We start from the raw sequence: 18,660 nt of genomic DNA, 5'->3' as shown, positions 1-18,660 counted from the left end.
TCGTCAAGCAAGCCTTTAATTTATGCAGCCCTGGGGAGGTTTTGATTTTCAGACGATTCGTGGATGGAGCTGCGCTCAACAATTGCCTCTAATTGTGGAGTGGGGGGCTGTTGGGAAAAATCGGCGGGGAAGGCGCGCCTGTAATTGAGATCAGTGAGAGTGGAACCAAAGCAGATACCCAGGGTCACATAAAAAATTCCTAAAACGGGCACCTATACAAATTTAGACTTTAAAAATAAATCTTATGTCGAAGACTTCAATACTTAAATAATATTTTTTAATTAAACACTCCGGTTAATCCGTAAGTGAATGCTTTAATTAAATTCGTTGCGCTAATAACACATATGGATTTTACAAAAAACCTATACTACGGTCGGTTCATATCTTAATTCCCAATGATACTCTTAATACAACACCTATATCTCAGTGTGGTTTTCACCTTGATTAGTGCCAAAAGTCCACGTGAGTAAATGTGTATTATCATAATCTAATTTACTAACTGGAATATTATAGCCCAGTGTTGTTTACCACACAGCCAAGGAATTACGACGGAAGAAGCTTTCTTCATGTACACCTACAACTCCAAAATATATGAATGCATCCCATTTATTTACTCGGGATCTGGGGGAAATAATAATCGCTTCTGGTCGAAAAGGGATTGCGAGGAGACATGTCTGGCATCAAATGAAGAGTGAATGTGTTGGTAAAATTATACTTTTATAAGTTAATATACCAAAATTCTAGTTAAATTACTTAAATTTCAAATAATATTGAAATACAATTTCTTTGAATATCCTTAAAGCTTAACATCTATCGCGGATCAAAAACCTATTACAGAGCCATCCACAAAACCACTCACCGTTTCCCATCAATAAAAAATATACAAAAAACTCTCTGGCGTCTGTCACATTAGCACATCATTCATAAGGACATGTGCCAATGGTTTTCAAATATGTTTTCCACCAACGGCAGGGAAAACAACGAGACCCAAAACGAGAACGACGATGTCGACCTCCCAGGCGAATTGGGATTCGCAGGCTCGGCGAGATTTGCGTTTGCCAAAATGTCAATAAACACCCGATGGACGGACAGCGGTGATATTGACATTTATTTTTATATATTTTATTTCCAGCACCCGAAGCCCAGCGTTACTTTCTTATTTGGTTTCATTTCACATGTCACAGGCGCGCTGACAAAATTTTATGCGAATTGGTCTCACATTTTGAAATAGTTTCATAAAAAGCAAATGCCAGGGGCTGGCCACCCACTTTCTCCCTCCCCCTACACACCACACACCACCCACCGAATCACCTCCCACCCAATGCCATTTCGCTTCCCGGGGTGCCTGCCAATGCGAGTGATTTCCATTTGACATTGATGATGTTTATTTATTTCGGTGAAAATGGAAAATATACAAAATATATGTGTATCTGCAATATGTGCAGTGAAAAAAAATCAATTTGAAATATAATGTTAAAAAATAAAAGGTTTTTAGATTTGAGAAAATCTTAAATTGTAAAACTGACAACTGACTATATTTATTTTAAATATCTTACAACCAGTAAATCAATTTACAATTTTTTCTCGAAAACTTTAATTTACTTTATGTCATTAAAGGTTGGGGCATAGGACAAACTTAAATTTCGTAGTTAAGGGATAAAGTATAGTATAATGTGGTGTATTGGAAAAAACTTCTTCGCTGCCAAATCATAGCAATATTCAACTCAAATTTTAGAATCAGAGGGACTAATCAAAAACTATTTCTGTAAATATATTTATGGTTTAAAATTTGTCAAAATGTTTAGGTTATTATTATTTTTTCAGTGCACACCATACACATATTTACAGAAGCTGCAAGTGTATTTGGGTTTATACTTCTTGTTTGACATGTGTGGGGTAGTATGAGTTTTGGTACTTGTATAATTTTACTTTTGCCGTTTATTATTATGCTTTTTTTGCTGATTTGTGTTCTTTTGAGAGTCTATTTTGAAGTCGGTAGACATCGATGCTTGGGTGACGGGATCCTGAATACCACCGAATCCTGAGGCTTTGGATTCCATTTCATTTTTTGCGCCTTGGGGGCAATGACAAGTTTGACTCGAGAAACGCGATGCCCGAGAGATTGATTGCCCCGTAAAAACTTGGCCAGGTTCAACGGAATTCTGAGTGGTTTTGCATGTTTTGGCACAGTAACTTTTCGCCAGGCCTACGGGAAATGTTGAGCATTTTTCTCTATCTGCCCCTTTGTGGGCTTGTGAAAATATTTAAACACGAAATTGCAACCAATCAAACAATTTTCCAATCAAAAGCTTCTATTTTGGCAATTTTGAGACGGGCCTGTGCCAAATTTTAAGTTGCATAATTCAACAAAGGGAGCTTTTTGGCAATTTCGAAAACCGAAACGAACGCAGTCGCACTCACCTGCCCTTCTACCTGTGTGTTCACAAACAGACAGGACATCATCGAGCAGCCGGCTACGCAATTACCATGAACAACAACGGTGGGCTGGGTGGTTCCTGGGCACTGGGCTCCTAACTCTGGTCTGGTATGGGGTATGCAGATGGTATAGGGTCTGCGCTGGCAAGTCGTAAATATTCCAAATGTCATTTTGAAATCCTAATTTACGCTTCGACGATCTAAAATGCACATTTGCACCCGGCGCAGCCAACGCACAAAAGCGTCCAGCGTCCAGGACGCACTGCAATTTGGGCCCCAGGACCCCCAGCCCCTCCTGCAGGGGGGAGGGCCCCCCTTTTGCCGAACCACTGGGCAATCCTGCGTCCTCCGTCCTCCGCCTCGTCAGGATTGGCATGCCTCATCATCAGTTCGAGTTCGTTTTTGCAGCGCCATTTTGTATCGAAACATGCAATCAAAATTTTCAAATTTTCCCTCTGTGTGTGTGTGCAGGGGGGGCGGTGGAAATGGGGGAGTGGCTGCCTGTGTACACTGGCCAAACACACACACACACACACGGAATGAATTACAATCAGCACACAATTCAACGAAAAATGCCGTCCAATTTCTAAAATGTGCGCCACCCACCGCCCACTTTTCCGACTACAGCCTCATGGGGCGCGTTAGGAAAATTAGTGCATTTTCAGGGGGGTGCTGGAAAAGTGGGGAAGGGGTGTAGGCAGGGCCTTGCAATGGGCTGCACCGTTGGTGGGGCCCAAAAACAATATGTTTTCCAAACGGCATTTCCATTTATGTTGCATGTTGCGCACACATTTCCGCAAATGCATTCGCCCCCATCCCCATCCCTTCGCCTTTTGCACATATTTGCGCTCCTTTCGTAACTGCAACTGCGTTGGGGTTTCGGGTTTTTCGGGATGGAGGAGTACGTATCGGGTGCATTGTCTATTCCCTTTTTGTGGGGCCCAGATTGGAACGTTTGCCGTATCGGCGAACGAAACCAGAACGCTGGAGCTGCAACTTATCGGGTTGCCCAATTGATGCGGACAATCGAATGGTTAATCGGAAGTTGTTTGCCATTTGGGCTGAATTTGCCATTCAATTCAGATGAGATCGGTTCTGAATAGAAGGAAGTATTCGGAATAGTTGGAATTTTAACAATGAGTTTTGGTATATCGACTATTCTGAATCAGAACTTCTTCTTACTAATGAGAATGAGAATGTGTAAGAACAATTTGAAAGAAGTATTCGGAATAGTTGGAATTTGAACAATGATACGTTTTTGGTATATCGATAGATATGTGGTGTTTCGACCATTCAGAATTGGAAGTACTTCCTTACATTTTCAAATCTAAATTGAATTTACCAGAAAAAGGACTAAAAGATTGGTGCATTTCATAACACCCACTGCCGTAAAGTCCGTTGGCTCTTAAAATGTCCAAAGCCAACTTAATAAGTGACCTAGTGCCCACAAGCGTTATGACATGCACTCTGAAATGATTTTATAAATAAATGGCTTTCCCTTCAAAATGATAAAACTTTTTAAAACTATTTGAAAGTTATGCAGGTGCTACTTTTTATTAAGCCTCCTATACTATACCATCACTTTAAAGATAAATCATGAAAAACCGATTCCGATTTCCCCACTAAAGTCTGTAAGCCCCAATTTCATTGCTCCAGCAATTGCTAATCAGCCATCACAAAATTGAAAGGCTCGACCATTTAAATCGGAATGTTTATTCAAGAGATTTCCCCAAAAACACAAAACCCATCTCAGTGCTCGAGTCGTTGAACTTCTCCGAAAGTTCTTCGCAGTCCATAAAAAGGAAAAGCTTACGAGGTGTTTGCCATGTGTCATATTCCAATGGTGCCCAACACCCGGGCGAGTCCGTATCTCGATTGGGGGATCTATTCCATTTGGGTGATGGATTTTTACGGCCTCGAACTGAGGCTGGGCAATAACGTGAATTCCTTTTCATCAGATCGGTCAGTAATAATCAACAGCAGTAAAATTAAAAATACATTTACCAAATATTGAATTTCAATGTAAATAAATTAAAATTAAACAAAACACACTCACACAACCAAAGGCTGAGAGGCACAAAGAAAACGAAAATAAAAATTCGCCTGAAATCGAATAAAAAGCAACAAATTTGATGACTGGGAAGATTGACTGACTCCGTGTAACGAAATCGAATCGGAGACCAGGGAAACCTCGAATAATGATGAATTAATTGAGGATAAAATGTTTCTGGCCGCGGGGAACGACTGTTAAAATAAATAAAAACAGAACAGACAATCGGGCAATATCATAAAAATTATACAGTAACCAACGCTCTCACCGATCCAACTTCAATCTCCGTTTGGCCGTAAACGCTGCGATTGTTTGGGAAAAGTCGATGGCTCGGCTTCCTAGAATGGCCATAAGAACTGTTTTATGCTAATGAAGCCGCGGGGTCGCCGCACTAAATCATGCTAATGGTATGTCTCGATCGAGTCCCTCTCACCCCTACTTATAAATTTCATCCACTCCTCTGGGCTGCCGGTTAAATTGATTAATTTAATCTAGAGGAAGACCCGGCAAAAATCGTGCGGGGCTCGCTGGCCGGGAACATATTTTCGCTTAATTTCATTTCCGCTTTCGCCAGGCCATAACACCGCCCCATGCACTGAAAATAATTAGCTGGAAAATAAAAAAATTTAAAAAATCGGGTGGTAATTATACACTTTTCCATTCCTTTTACATTTGCAGTTTTCTTTTTCTAATCACACCTTTGTTAAAACAATTTATATGGTTTTATTTCGTATAATTGTTTAATTGTCGTACCCTTAACTAAATCTGAGAAGGGATTTTTGTATACTATACGATTCTTGCAAAGATTGGGTTTTAATCATTTTCAGACTTATCATCTGAAAGGTAATTTTTCTGGAATCCCCAATGTTTCATAAAGAATCGTATCTTTTGTCAAACTCATAATTTTTTCGAGTGCAGAATGTCCAGCACTTGTTTGTTCCGCCTGCCCTAGAGTAGCGCAATTTTTTATGCCACTTCGCGAAAGGGTTGCAAAAACGTCGGCGTCTTTTTTAATGCGTGTGTCACCAAATTTCATTTGGGGGTTGACTCTCATACGTTTAACCAACAGCGAGTTATTGATCTGAATGAGGCATTGTCAATCTTGTTTGATGCATCGCCGCGTTCAAGGGGCCCGAGATTAATATTACCCCATATTCGACATATTCGGTAAAGGGTTCTGGTTCTGGGCTTGCAAAAAGCGAATTTCCGTGTCATCTGTCAGCGGATTTGATGCGCCCTCTCAGCGCTTCGGGAATCTCGCGATTTGAGTCGCCTGTCGCCTGAGGAATATCCGTCCTTTTTAGAGGTATTTTGGCTAGGATTAGCTTTTCCATCATGGATAGGCAGCTGTCTAATGCTAAATAAGTAGTGAAACATTTTATGATAGGTCTTACATGCATTCACTAAATGGCTCTTATTTTACAGCCGACTTTAAAAATATTTAAAAAAAAGATATACGTTATACCTAATAGTTATATGGTTTGGCCAATTAAGAAACATAATCTTAAGGCACAAAAAAATATACAATAAAAACTTCTGAACCATTTTGTGGAAAGTCCTACATGAGTTCTTTAGTTTTTTTTGTATTTCCAGCTAGTTCTAAAAATATTAAATAGGGAATTTGATAGGATATTATAATTATATGTAATTAAATAAGAAACTGTTGGTAAATATATAGAAATTATTTGTTACATTAATATTTAGTTAGATTTAGGTTTCTTGAAGAAGGGTTCCATCCAGCCTGAACTAATAAACAAAACATAAAATCGTGACAAATATTTGTTGTCACAAAACATGTTCCCTGCTCCATAATTCTGTTGGCTTCCACTCATAACTTCTGCACATTTTTCCGTCAACTATTTGTGTGTTCAAGTAATACAATTTGCCGTTCAATTGACTGCCTTTAGAGCCTTCGTCTTTCACAAAATGCATAAATTGCTGGCATCCACTTGAGAACTCCGGTCGCTTCGATCGGTTTTTCTCTCATTAGTTTCCAGTTGTTTGGACTCAACACATTTGTAACAATATTTGGGAACTAATTTTAGACGCGAACTCGCTCCGAATTGACAGCTCGAAATATTTTAGGACAGATTTTTGACGTGCGCCCGTGATTTGTCATTGACATCATTATACGGATTCGGTGGATCTTCAACTTCCCCCAGGAAAACGGCAGACAAACGGGCTGCACCACTTCAGCGGTGCAGGGCACTTCATTTGTGCCGCTTGGATAAACAAAACTCAAAACGGGAAAGAAATGGAAAGGAAAAGCTGGAGGAGGGACTGGAAAATCACCAAATCGGTGGCAGTTGGTTCGTCATGCGCCATGCGTCGCCACATTTTCTAATTGATTTTAAAATGTTTCAGTTCGGATAAATAATTGCGTTTTTGACATTCCCCCCCGATATTCGCCGCCGAATATTCCATTCCATATTTCGGGACTCGAACCGAACCCAAATCCAGAGGGGAACACCATCCCACTGAGACTTATCTTAATTGCGCACCAGACGCCCAGGCAGTCGCATCGGGAAGCTTATGGCCTCCTCCTAGTATATTACAATAATTTAATTTATGTTTGCTATTTATTATTTTCTAAATTGTTTTGGAACGTGCCGCCGCCGTTCGTCGCCCGCCTCCAATAAATTTTGGTCTCTAACGATGGATCCTATTTTTGGACCAAGCTTTGCCTTGGCCACACTGCGTGATCCGAGTTAATGTCCCGATCTATTCCACAAAAATATTAGGCGACTAATCCTTTCGCTCCATTCGATGGATGATTTTACGTGCCGGTTAATGAGTTGGCGGGTTAAATTCGAGCATTCTAAATTAGCCTTATGAGGGGTTATAGATGGAGTAGGATGAACAGATATTAACTCGGAGACCGCAGACGTACTATATTTTTGGCTATTTTTGGGTTTAAACTGAATGTTTACTCTTGACCCCGCGATACTTTCGTTCAAGTCTACACCATTATAAAATTGAAACATAAATAATACCTATGGGTAAAAAAATAGGTATACTAAAAAAAACCGAATATGAAGATATAACACCGGTTGTATTAAAAGTATAACAGAAGCATTATCTATATTAAAGAGTCTACAACTTGGACTTGTGGTGTTATTTTAAAACCAATTAATAAAGCTCAACTTATCGACCTCCAATCAATTACTCAATAGTTGGTTGTCTATGGCTTTTTTTTATGTGGGTTATAAAAAAATGTGTTAGGAATTTTGTACACCTATGCAACAATACTGTTTTTAACGAAGCCAATAATGAAATAATAAGTATCATAAAACTATTCTAAAAATATATTCCCAAATTCAAAGAATAATTTTTAATAATTTTGGTCCATCACTAAAACATTCTGCATAGTACATTTATATTCCCATGATTTTTTTTTTTAGTTTGTTTCCAAAATATAAAAGTTTACCCATTTTATTATTATATAGTATTGACGGATCCGTGGCAAACATTCGCCCAAGCACCTGAGGCTCATAGTATTTAAACATTTGCTGAAAATTTAAGGGGAGGACAAGGCATCGCATTGCAACACATTGACTTTGAAATCGATTTGGGGGTGTTTTAAGTCTAACCAAACCAGAAGACGCCTTGGGGATGGAAATCGGAAAGCTGGAATCGAGCAGTTTGTTGACCCAGGCGCGGAATTCCGGGGAGAAGACTCAATTGCCACCAGCGACACTTTACACCAGGCTTCCATGTTTACACGCCTCGATTTGTTGCAGGCTGCACCCGGAGAAAGAGAAAGGGAAAGCGGAGAAAGTGACTCCACTTGAAATGGATTCGAAATGGAAATGGAGGGCCAACAGATGTGCATCTTTGGGGGGACGATATTTTCATAAACGAGGCTGAGATTTAATTTATATAAATTGTTGTTATTCATAAGATGTCTCCAGTTGCATAAGTGGAACTCATAAGAAACTAAATCGAGGTTTTCTTAAAATACCTATATTTATTCATATTTTATTAATTATTCATAAATATATATATAAAATACACTACTTTTGGCTGTAAAACTTGGTTAAGGCGCCCAAAAAAATTATAAATCCATCCTGGGATCCTTAATATGTTAGGAAAAAAAGCTAATACCTTCTGGAATCTTTATAATAATAACAGTTGTAATTCAAAATATGAGACGTTTATCATCTATTGATTTTACTGTTTAAGAACTCCTGTTTTTAGAACATGAAAGCGAAATCGCTAGCGAATGAAGTGAGAGTTTTATATTGCTTCCGTTCTGGGCGACATTTCCTTCATAATTTCACATTAATGTGCAAATCTGCGTGGGCAAATCCCTAGCCCTCGGCTGGGCAAATATTTACACTGCAAGCAAATCATTTCATAACAATCGGCGGATGGGGAAATGTAAACATAACGCCTTCCTGCCACGTGCCGCCAAAAGGGTCGGGGCCTATTAACCCTCGGCCAACATTGGCTAACATATTAATAAACGAAATCGCTCATAAAATTATAGCAACACCCGACTGGCAGCAACCCCCTTCTGTTCGCACATTGTCGAGGACTCAGAGGGGTGACAGGCGAAACGCCCGGCAACCCCACGAATTATGAAATTATTTTCCATAATGAGGGTTTTTCCTTTGCGCCCCGGCGACGAGAAGTCGGCGTTTTGTCCCGATTTCGATCAAATCATATTCATACTCGCCGGCCGGAAAATGTTGGTCGCGTGCCGCTATTTAGCGTCGATTATCCTGCCAGGATATGGCATATGCTCCATGTCTGGGTGTCTGTCTGCGACTTAGCTATCCTGTTCTGAGTTCGGGTTCCTGGCCTCGACTCCCGAGCTATGTGTCCTGTTATTCGCTGTCAGCGCCGCGTGTCCCGCCCCGAAGATGATTTCTCGCTTCCGGAAGGAGACATCAGTCCGCCAAAAACGGAAGCGTTTCGATCTTTTCGGGCAGATTGGGTGTCAGTTTGACTGCGGAAATGTTGTGCATATTCACTGGTAGCTTTTGGTCATCCATTACTCCCATTTTTCGGCAAGTGAATTGAAACGAATTGAGAAAGTCGCCCAAAGTGATGAGTCAGGGCTGAGAATTGGATAGATAAAGCAAAGAAGGGCGATTTATGTTAAACACAAAAGAATAACTTCCCACACCTTCTCTTCTTCCATACAACGTTCTTGATTTATATTCTTCATTTATAATTCAAAGTTATATTTTATATATTCTAAGAAGCGATAAAAGGAAAGAAGGTCGACTTTCGCGGCTCGAATTTTGTAATATTATATCAGTATTTCTAAAACCTACACTGATAAAAAATCGAAGTAAATCCAAGTATTTAATTTATCAGTGTTTAAAATAATATAAAACCAAAAGGCAATTGTATTTTCATTGATTAAATTTAGTATAGCAATGTGAGGAACAACCACCCTACAAATTTTCTGAGTACACTGTTGAAAAAGGGAGTAGTAAATATAAATACCTGCATACTAAACTTAACATTTCGCATTATGTATTCAAAGTAAATAAAAATATGTATTTTTAAATTTGCATCAAACTTTTAATTATCATGAAAACATATGAATCTAGATGTATACATTTACATAAGCCGTTTTAAAAATGTCTAATAAAAAAGGATTTAATATTAAAATCAAAGTTTATCATCCTTAAATTTGCAATAGTTGTTGAAGCTTATAATTACATTACGGCGGAAAATATTAAAAATAAATATGAAATCTTTTAAGCTACTACGATTTTATCAGAAATCTTATTTTCAATCGAGTATATCTTAAAAAAAGACCACAAAAATGTGTATATCTTGTATCTTGCAAAATCGAGAAAAGGTTAATAGGCAAAATATTTATGAGTCCCGATTCGCTCCGCTCGATGGACATTCGACTTCGGCACCGCCCCTTAAAAACGGCTTGCGATGACCTCGGAAAATTGCCAGAATGGCAATTTATCAATTTCCATTATTCCGAACGACCTTGAGCGGAATTTCTCGCACTGCTTCCCTCGGCACTCCTTTGCTTAACCGATCCCACGCAAAAGGATGGCCCAATTTCACGCTCAAATATTGAAAAATGATGGGTGTCAATATTTGCATATCACTTTCCAGGGCCAAAGGACTGCGATCGGTGCGTGACGGATGCGAGTTCCCGGAAGGAGCGAGGATCGATCCCCGATAAGCCGGAGAAAAACGCAACGCCCCCGGGCAAATCCTTTTGCCAACAAAAGGGTAATGGCTGCAAATCCGTCGCGCCATATGCAAATCCGCCCACGATTCCGGGGCTCTTGAGCCGTGCTTAATTAGTACGCAAAATATTTGCCTTAATTGTCGCAAAACAAGCGGGAAACAAGAAGGATGTGCGGCTCTGCCCGGCTGGAATTATAATCCCTTCGATCGGATTTTCCGGTCAGCTCCTTGCCCTGGTTTGGTTACCTTCTACCTGCTGCTTCGAAGTTTGCACTAATTTTCGCGCATGATCCTGCGGATCAGGGAGCGATTCCGGTGATTGATCCTGTTTGGACCGATGTGCGGTGACCCGAAAGAAAGAATTGAAGATCTGCCGTCCATTGTCCCAGCTCCTTTGAGGCCATTCAATCCTTGGTGCCCGATTCCCAATCTCCAGCTGGGCGGGCGGCTTAAAAGGAGCTGGTACAATCGCCGGGGCGTTGCTATTGAGACAGTTTACAGGACACTTAGCTCGGCTTAGCCGAGGATCCGCTCTGCGCCGCCCGCCGAGGATCGCAATGCGAAATTGATTTGTCAGCCAAGGTATTCCATTGACCACCTACCGAAGACCAGGTCCTCTGAGTCGGCGGCGAACTACCGCAGAGCGATTGGCATCTCCCTGACAACTCCCCACGTATAAATCAATCAATTAAACTTTTATAATGCTCCGCATGGAAAATATTTGCCATGCCAGCAGCAAAAACCCAAAAGACTTTGCGGACAGTTGAGTGGCGTCAGCGGGACCAGTTTCAGATTTACACTGGCAAAAAAAATACAGCATTTTTAAATTTAAAGCTGTATTTAAGAAAACAAAATGGTACAATTTTGGAACTATTCTGTTTTTAAAAAGTTAATTATTCTGTCATTAAAATTGCACAAAGGATAATTTCTTAATGTCGCGTTAGTTATATGTCAGAAAAAGTTAACATGAAGTTAAATTGTTTGGTAAAACCAATTTGTTTTCTCAATGTGATATTAACTTTACAAAAGAAAAAACTCTGATCTTAATTATTAACCTGAACCTGAACACTAACAGTCTCAGTCCCATTTCCGAAAAATCAATTTAACTAAAAGACAAAAGTTAACATGACATTGAGAAATCAAACGTTAAGCTTACAAAATCTTAGATAAATTAAAAAATATAATATAAACAAATGCATATTTTTAGAGCTGTTTTGTTTTTGAAAGTTAATTATTCTGTCATTAAAATTACAGAAAGGACGATTTCTCAATGTCACGATAGATATATATCAGAGAAAGTATACATGAAGTTAAATTGTTAGGAAAAGCAAATTCGTTTCCTCAATGTGATTTTAATTCTACGAAAGAGAAAACTTTGATTTTTGAAATCTGAACCTGAACATTAACAGACGGAATGTTTTCGAAAAATCAATTTAACTCAAAGACAAAAGTTTACATGACATTCAGAAATCAGACTTTAAGTTTACAAAATCTTACAATTTAACAAATCGAACTTTTAACACGTTCGTTTTTTTGTTTTTAATTATTAAATAAATATATCAACTAATTTCTGAAGAAGAGTTCTGTGTTAATGGACAAATATGGTTGGAATGTCTTGATATTATATATTTTTTTCAGTGCTCCTCCGCTTCAAGTCTCAGTTGGTAATTAAAATTTCAGCTAATATATTGGAGTTGCAGCCCGGTGTTTTTTTGGGACCAGCGTGCGACAAGCATATGACAGTTTGACAAACGGCAGACAGCCGCTGACGAAACAGCCTCCGTCCAGTTTCCTTTCCCTCCATTTCCAATTCCAACTGGCAACATTAAAAGATGCTTTCTGGAATCCCGCGAATGTCCATTGGATGGGGACAAAAATCATATTAAGACGGGCACATTATAAAAGACATCGAGAATGCCTAACCAAATGGAGAAAAGGTTCTCCCCTGTCCACCAGCTCACATAACTTATTAAAAAGCAGTAGCATCAGGGCACAAAAAGTAAGGAAAACGCCAGAAATTGCTCCTGAGAAATGTCCGAAAACCGTCTGAACGAAGTAACTGCCTAAGCGCCACTTGGACAACGGGTTTTGAGGAATCTCTCGTGGGCTCAAGGGCTCCTTGGGGGCTAAGAGGGTGTCCTCAAAGAGGAACCTCTTTCTGCGGTGGGCGCCATTCATCGACTGGAGTTTGTTGGAAGTTCCGCGAATGGTTTGCCATTGAACTTTCGGCAAATTCCTCCTTAAGTAGATCACATTTTATACAGCGAAATTATGAAGTGTATCCCTCAGGGCTTCCTGTGCTTAACTCATTAAAGAAAATTAAAGAAACAGAATTTTGTGTAACAATGTTGAAAGCCAAGAATCCATTAATTGTTGAAATTATTAAGTTTTCAGTTTGATAAACATGTTTTTTCAACTTGAACCTATTTGTTAAATTAAAATATTTCAGGTATTCCCACAATCAAATCCTGATTAACAATTTTGGAATATAAAAACCACTAATCTTTAGACAGCAATAGTCATAATACGCAGTAATTTGGTTTTATCTTATTATCTGGAATCCCATTTCCGACTAACACAATTAATAAAGTTTTCACAAGTCTGTGGATGATTTCCCACTGTGAGCTATAACTATTGGGATATCAGTTCCCATTCCCGATCGGAGTCGTAAAACCCCCTTTGAGGAGCCAGTGTTTCCCCACAAATGCCATAAATCGAACAGATGATGATGACTATGATCAGCCGGATGAGTCTGAGGTGGATGCCGATGACAGGCACGTTCTGTGGTCCCATGGTTCAAAAACCCGGAGCGCAGGCCATAAAAATTTTCAAAAATATCATAATTTTTGATTTCCAGCGAAGAACGGAGCCAAAGCCTGGCCATTAAAGGGTTAAAATGAAACCGTAAAATGCAACAATAAATTATGGAAAAACTAACATCAATTAAAAGTCGTAAACCCCAGAAGCTGCCGCCCCCCGAAGGAGTTGATAGGGAAATGGAAATGCGGTAGCCGAAAAGGGGGAGGGAGGATAATGAACCGCAATCGGGTGATAGATAGTAAAAGAGAAAATTAAAATGTTGTGAGAGCTGGAAATAGACAAATAGATCGAACCGCTGCCGGATCACAAAAACACTCGTTAATATCGAACACACACAGAGAAATTGAGTGAAATAAGGAAAGCGAGGGATCGGGAGAGATGTGGCATTGTTTCAATAGAAAACCCATAAAACTTGGGAAAAATTGAAGCAATATTGTGCTGAAGGAAAACAAATGCACCGGCCATAAAATCATGAAGAAATGAAAACGCAACTGGCAACGCGTTTATGGATCAACTATATGCCATAGGCCGTATACACAGCTCGTTCAGGTCGCGACCTCAGTACCAAGCCGTACACTGACAAAAAAATAGTGTGCTCTTGAAAAAAAACAATAAATATATCTGCAAATTTAATATCCTAACTAAATAATATTCATTAGATATATTTATGTTCTCTGATATTAAAGCCTTTAATTTATAGATCACTCCATTACACATTAAAGTATAAGAACTAAATACGGTTTAATTACATATATCCCCATTAAATTGAACTTACGATTTAAATTCAAGTTAATCTTAAGTTTAAATATTATGATTTATTCTTTTACAAATAAAGCACAAAAGGATTTTTTCAAATTATTTCCAAGTCTAACTTTCTGAATCCCATAAGTTTTCCCAGATGGAATAGATTAATTTAAATAGGTCAAAGGACCGATGATATACAAATATTTGACATTCTAAAAACTCATATCTTTTTGATCCTGCTTAATGTTATTATTTCGGAATTATTATTTTGTCAAGTTATTTATCATTTATAAACTGAATAACAAACTTCAAAATCGCTTTTTTTGTTTTAGGAAAATGCTTTGTGTTCCTCACAATATTTTCTCCGTGTAGTCATAGGGTTGCACTCGGGGGATTTTATGGCTTTTCAAATGTTTCCGCAAGCGCTCGTTGGGCGATCATAAAAATTTGATTTTTCCTCCGCGGCTCATCCTTGGCCTTGGACTCGAGTTGGGCGGAGAACGAGGAGGATGGCCCAGGGCTGTGTTTACCTACAATAAAAGATAAATCGTCTGGTTTATATGTAGAGCAGACAGCCGCGGGCACAATGAGCGCGATCAGCGATCGACAATGGGCGACGGGGCGAGGTCGTAAACAAAAACATTGTTGCGCTGCCGAGGGTTAAGTTTATGGCCAGCTCCTTCATCCTTTCGTCGAACTACGCGGATCTGCGCCCGATCTACCTGCAGCACTATTCCCTATAGTAAATTGATCTGAACTATTCGGGCCTGCTTTCACCCAAAGTCCGCCTCTGACACGCGCTCGTAAAACCCTCTCTCCACGGATCGATCTGATATCGTTTGTTTATTTCCCGGAGAGTTGTGCAATTAAACCCAGTTATGTCTTCGCCTCCTGCTTTTTAGCAGACTTATCGCGCCGAAGAGCTCACAAAAATTGTCTCTAATTGCGCCTAATTTTCGAGATCTAATTTGGATTTCTCTGGTTTTTATAGCTCTCAGATGGGCTACTGTGGATCTATGGGAGAAAGGTTTGGGCTTTGATTTCGCCCTTCTGGGAAAAGTGTCTTACATCATGTGACTCTTTAGTGTCCTGTGAACTGGACTGATAAGAGGCAATTAGGAGCAGGGATACCTTTATAATGTCACTGTTATAACTAAGGCGGCTCCCTTTAAGTGTCACCCATTGTTGCTATTCATCCTTAAACACTATAATTTTAATGCTTTGTAATTGCTTCACCTTTCGCACAATAGGTTATTTCTTTCCCTTGGTTTTAGAAACAATTTCTTTGTTAGGTTAACAAATGTAAGTACCTACTTAAGGAAAAAGATACACATTTCATGTTCGTGTCCTAAAAGATTTCAATATATTAAATGTAATTTAAAATTCTTATCATATTTTATCAATTGTTTTTTTTTAATTTGATGATAAAAAATACACATATCTACAAATTGTAATTAGAAACAAGAACTTTAGTATTTATTTTACTTATAATATAATATATTACAATTTCTAGTGCCCCTTCAAGCTAAAATATAAGCTGTCAAATACAACACTTTATAACCTATTAATGAAAAGCCCTTAACTCTGCAGACAACTTAATTGACAGCATAATTTTTTGTGCAAATTACAGATTGCAAACGCGAATGGGGAAATACAAAAGATTGCCACTTCCCCTACCAATCCCACCGATTTCCCACTCTCCACCCGTGCGCTCGACAATTTTTGAAGTGATTTGTGCGGCTGGCCACAAGAAGCAATCGCAATCAAAACGAACGACACTCGAGTGGGCTGGGCAAATATAATTTTCGCAGCATTCAGCAAATAAATAAATAAATGCAACAAATGTGTGACGAGGAGGGGCTTCAGAAATCGCGTTAAGTGAGTGCAATTGACAAAGGAAGCCAACAATGAAATCTCGACTCTCAAATGGAGCGACGAAGTGCTGGGTAGCGGGGAGATGATGGGCTGGAGGAGCTCTTCAGAAATTATGCGTGCGTGAGGAGCGATTTGAGATGCACTGCGAAAAATGGGGCTAAGTAACAACAAATATTTCAAAATATAATGAAAAGTTTAAAGAAAGTCGCAACGATTTTTTGCTGATTTAAAGATAACTATTTCTGAAAGCGAAGTTTTCTAAAATTGAGAAAAAGGTTTAATAAAAAAATCTACAAATAATTTTATATATATCATAAGCTATTCTTGTTTTTCCGAAAATTGCTTTACTATTATAGAGAATATTTTGTTTCTCAGCATATTTAGAGGCAATGAAATTCAAATACAAATAATCTATTGAGTAAAACAATAAAATATATATTAAAAATTTTCATTTCTAGACACAAATTTTATCTAAGTATGCTATAATCTTTTGCGCTTCTAAAAATATCATGAAAAGGAATAAATAGAAAGATACAGATTGATTAGTAAAAATTATAAATAAGTGGGCTATTTTTGTCAGTCTTTCCTAAAGGCCTTTCGATGTGTTGGCAACACTTGTATAAGAAGGTCCAGATTTAAAGGTAAATATTATAAATAAGTGTGTTATTTTTCCCTGTGTTTCTCACAGGCCTTTAGAGATGTTTTCCGCTGCCTTGGCAACACTTGTATTCCTCCCATCTGCGGCTGTCGGCAATCAAATCAAATTATGTCAAATATTTGATGAGTTTTGATTTGATTCGATTTGCGCAAGGACTCAACGAGCTGAAAAAAATAACAAATGCGGCTGGGACACCTGCGGCTCTCTCCCTCTCTCTTGGCGACAGGACATCCGCAAGGACACCGGCGCCAGGACATGGGCACCCAATCCTTATCGCACCCAGTCGCACGAGAGTTATGAGTGGGCCCAGACTTTCTGCGGCGCCTCACGATCATCGCACCGATCGATCCTGTACCTGTTTGAGTTCATAATTCTGTTTTTGTTAACTCGCCCGATAGTTTTGTCGCCAATTGTCTGCATTTCATTGACCAAAAACCGAAACGAACTTGGGAATCAGGGCAGGTAAAAAAAGGTTCCCTCCGTCTTCGATTTTTTTAATTATTATTGCCCGACGTTTATGTGCTGCTCGACCTAAGACAAAGGGAAATCCTTTTTTAATATTGCCTAACAGGGAGAGGAATGAGTTTTCGGGTCTGGAAACATTGTGGGGAGGGCAAATTTATGGCCAAGCCTCAGAGTTGTTGACATTTTCCTTATCTCTTTTCGTATTTTCCTTTCGCTTTTCCTTTGCCCGCAGTGTCCTCGGCTCTATCAATGAAATATTGATCGACTTCGAGGCCCGGCCCTATGAAGATATCATTATGCATCTACCTCTCGCCGCATTGATTTATATGCAATTATACCTGGCCCGATGTCGGGGAATATTTAAATGTCGCTCTATAAAAATCTTTATCGACTCGAGGAGTTGTAAAAATTTCGATGAACTCTCCTCGCAGGGAAGCAAAACCTGACGATCCCGAGTCTCAGTTTATTAAAGGACTCCATAAATGCATTTTTTCTGGACTTTTATTAGCTCTCCCGGTTCAGGTGTCCACCCAGTCTGCGAAGATTTACGATCCTCTGCCCGAATGGCTTTGTCCCCAAATCAGCATTTCGACTACCGATTGATTGACATGGGGCCTTAATGATTAGTGATAATGTAGGGGAAACAGCGGATTTATGAAACATCATTTGGGGTTGTTTTCTTGAGAAAGGATTTCATTAAAAATCAGTTACCTTTTTCCGACATATTTGTAACTAAGTAAATAAATAATTATAAAGAGTAAATACCACCAAAACTAGATTCACTCCGTTAATACAATTAAAGCGCAGATTGGTTTTTCTTAAGAAAAACAACACGAAGTATTCCCACTCCATTTAAGTATGCTCAACCCATGGATCAGCTAATCTTAACTCCAATCTCAGAAATTTAATTTCAATTTCAGAACCTGCATATACCGACAATAATTTCGTTCAAGGCCCGACCACAGAAAAAGATTTGACGGAGAAATGAGTTTGGAACGAGGCTCATAAACCAAACATCAAACGTTTTCGAGGCGATTTAAATGAGTTCGCATTTTGATAGAAAATTTCTCAGTCGAATGCGATTTGAATTAGTAATTAGACAAAGTGAAGGAGGTACAAAGTGAACCACAAAGGCGGCAAAAATGTTCAACATTAAAATCAAATAAAACTTGGTTCAAATTGTTAGCATTCCAGAACGGTAGCTCGATCCAAGCCATAAAACGCACCCTAAGTCAACACTCCCCCGAAAGTCCCTCCTGATCACGTAGCCCCATCTTATACCTCCCCGCGAAGTGGGCACGTCCCCAAAATGGAGTCACGCATGCGCAGAGCGCTACTATTCTGGAGATGGCCTCGTGATAAGAAGAGAGCTTCTATTGCGATCTATGATAAGTATTCGTCTTAGATTATGTGTGTAAAGACTGCTGATACTAAGAAGAAA

General features: G+C 39.1%; 1 long non-coding RNA gene across 1 annotated transcript; it reads left to right on the top strand.

Annotated features, from left to right (window-relative positions):
• Window positions 1–385: 385 nt before the first annotated feature.
• Window positions 386–754, top strand: LOC139352813 (uncharacterized). Its single transcript, XR_011603924.1, has 2 exons — window positions 386–462; window positions 514–754. It is a non-coding gene; the product is annotated as an uncharacterized lncRNA (long non-coding RNA).
• The last annotated feature ends 17,906 nt before the right edge of the window (window positions 755–18,660 follow it).

The sequence above is a fragment of the Drosophila suzukii genome, chromosome 2L (genome assembly GCF_043229965.1).
Source record: "Drosophila suzukii chromosome 2L, CBGP_Dsuzu_IsoJpt1.0, whole genome shotgun sequence".
In the NCBI taxonomy this organism is placed as follows: Eukaryota; Metazoa; Arthropoda; class Insecta; order Diptera; family Drosophilidae; genus Drosophila; species Drosophila suzukii.
Note: the sequence above shows the minus strand (reverse complement) of the source record. Positions and strands in the feature narration are given on the sequence as shown.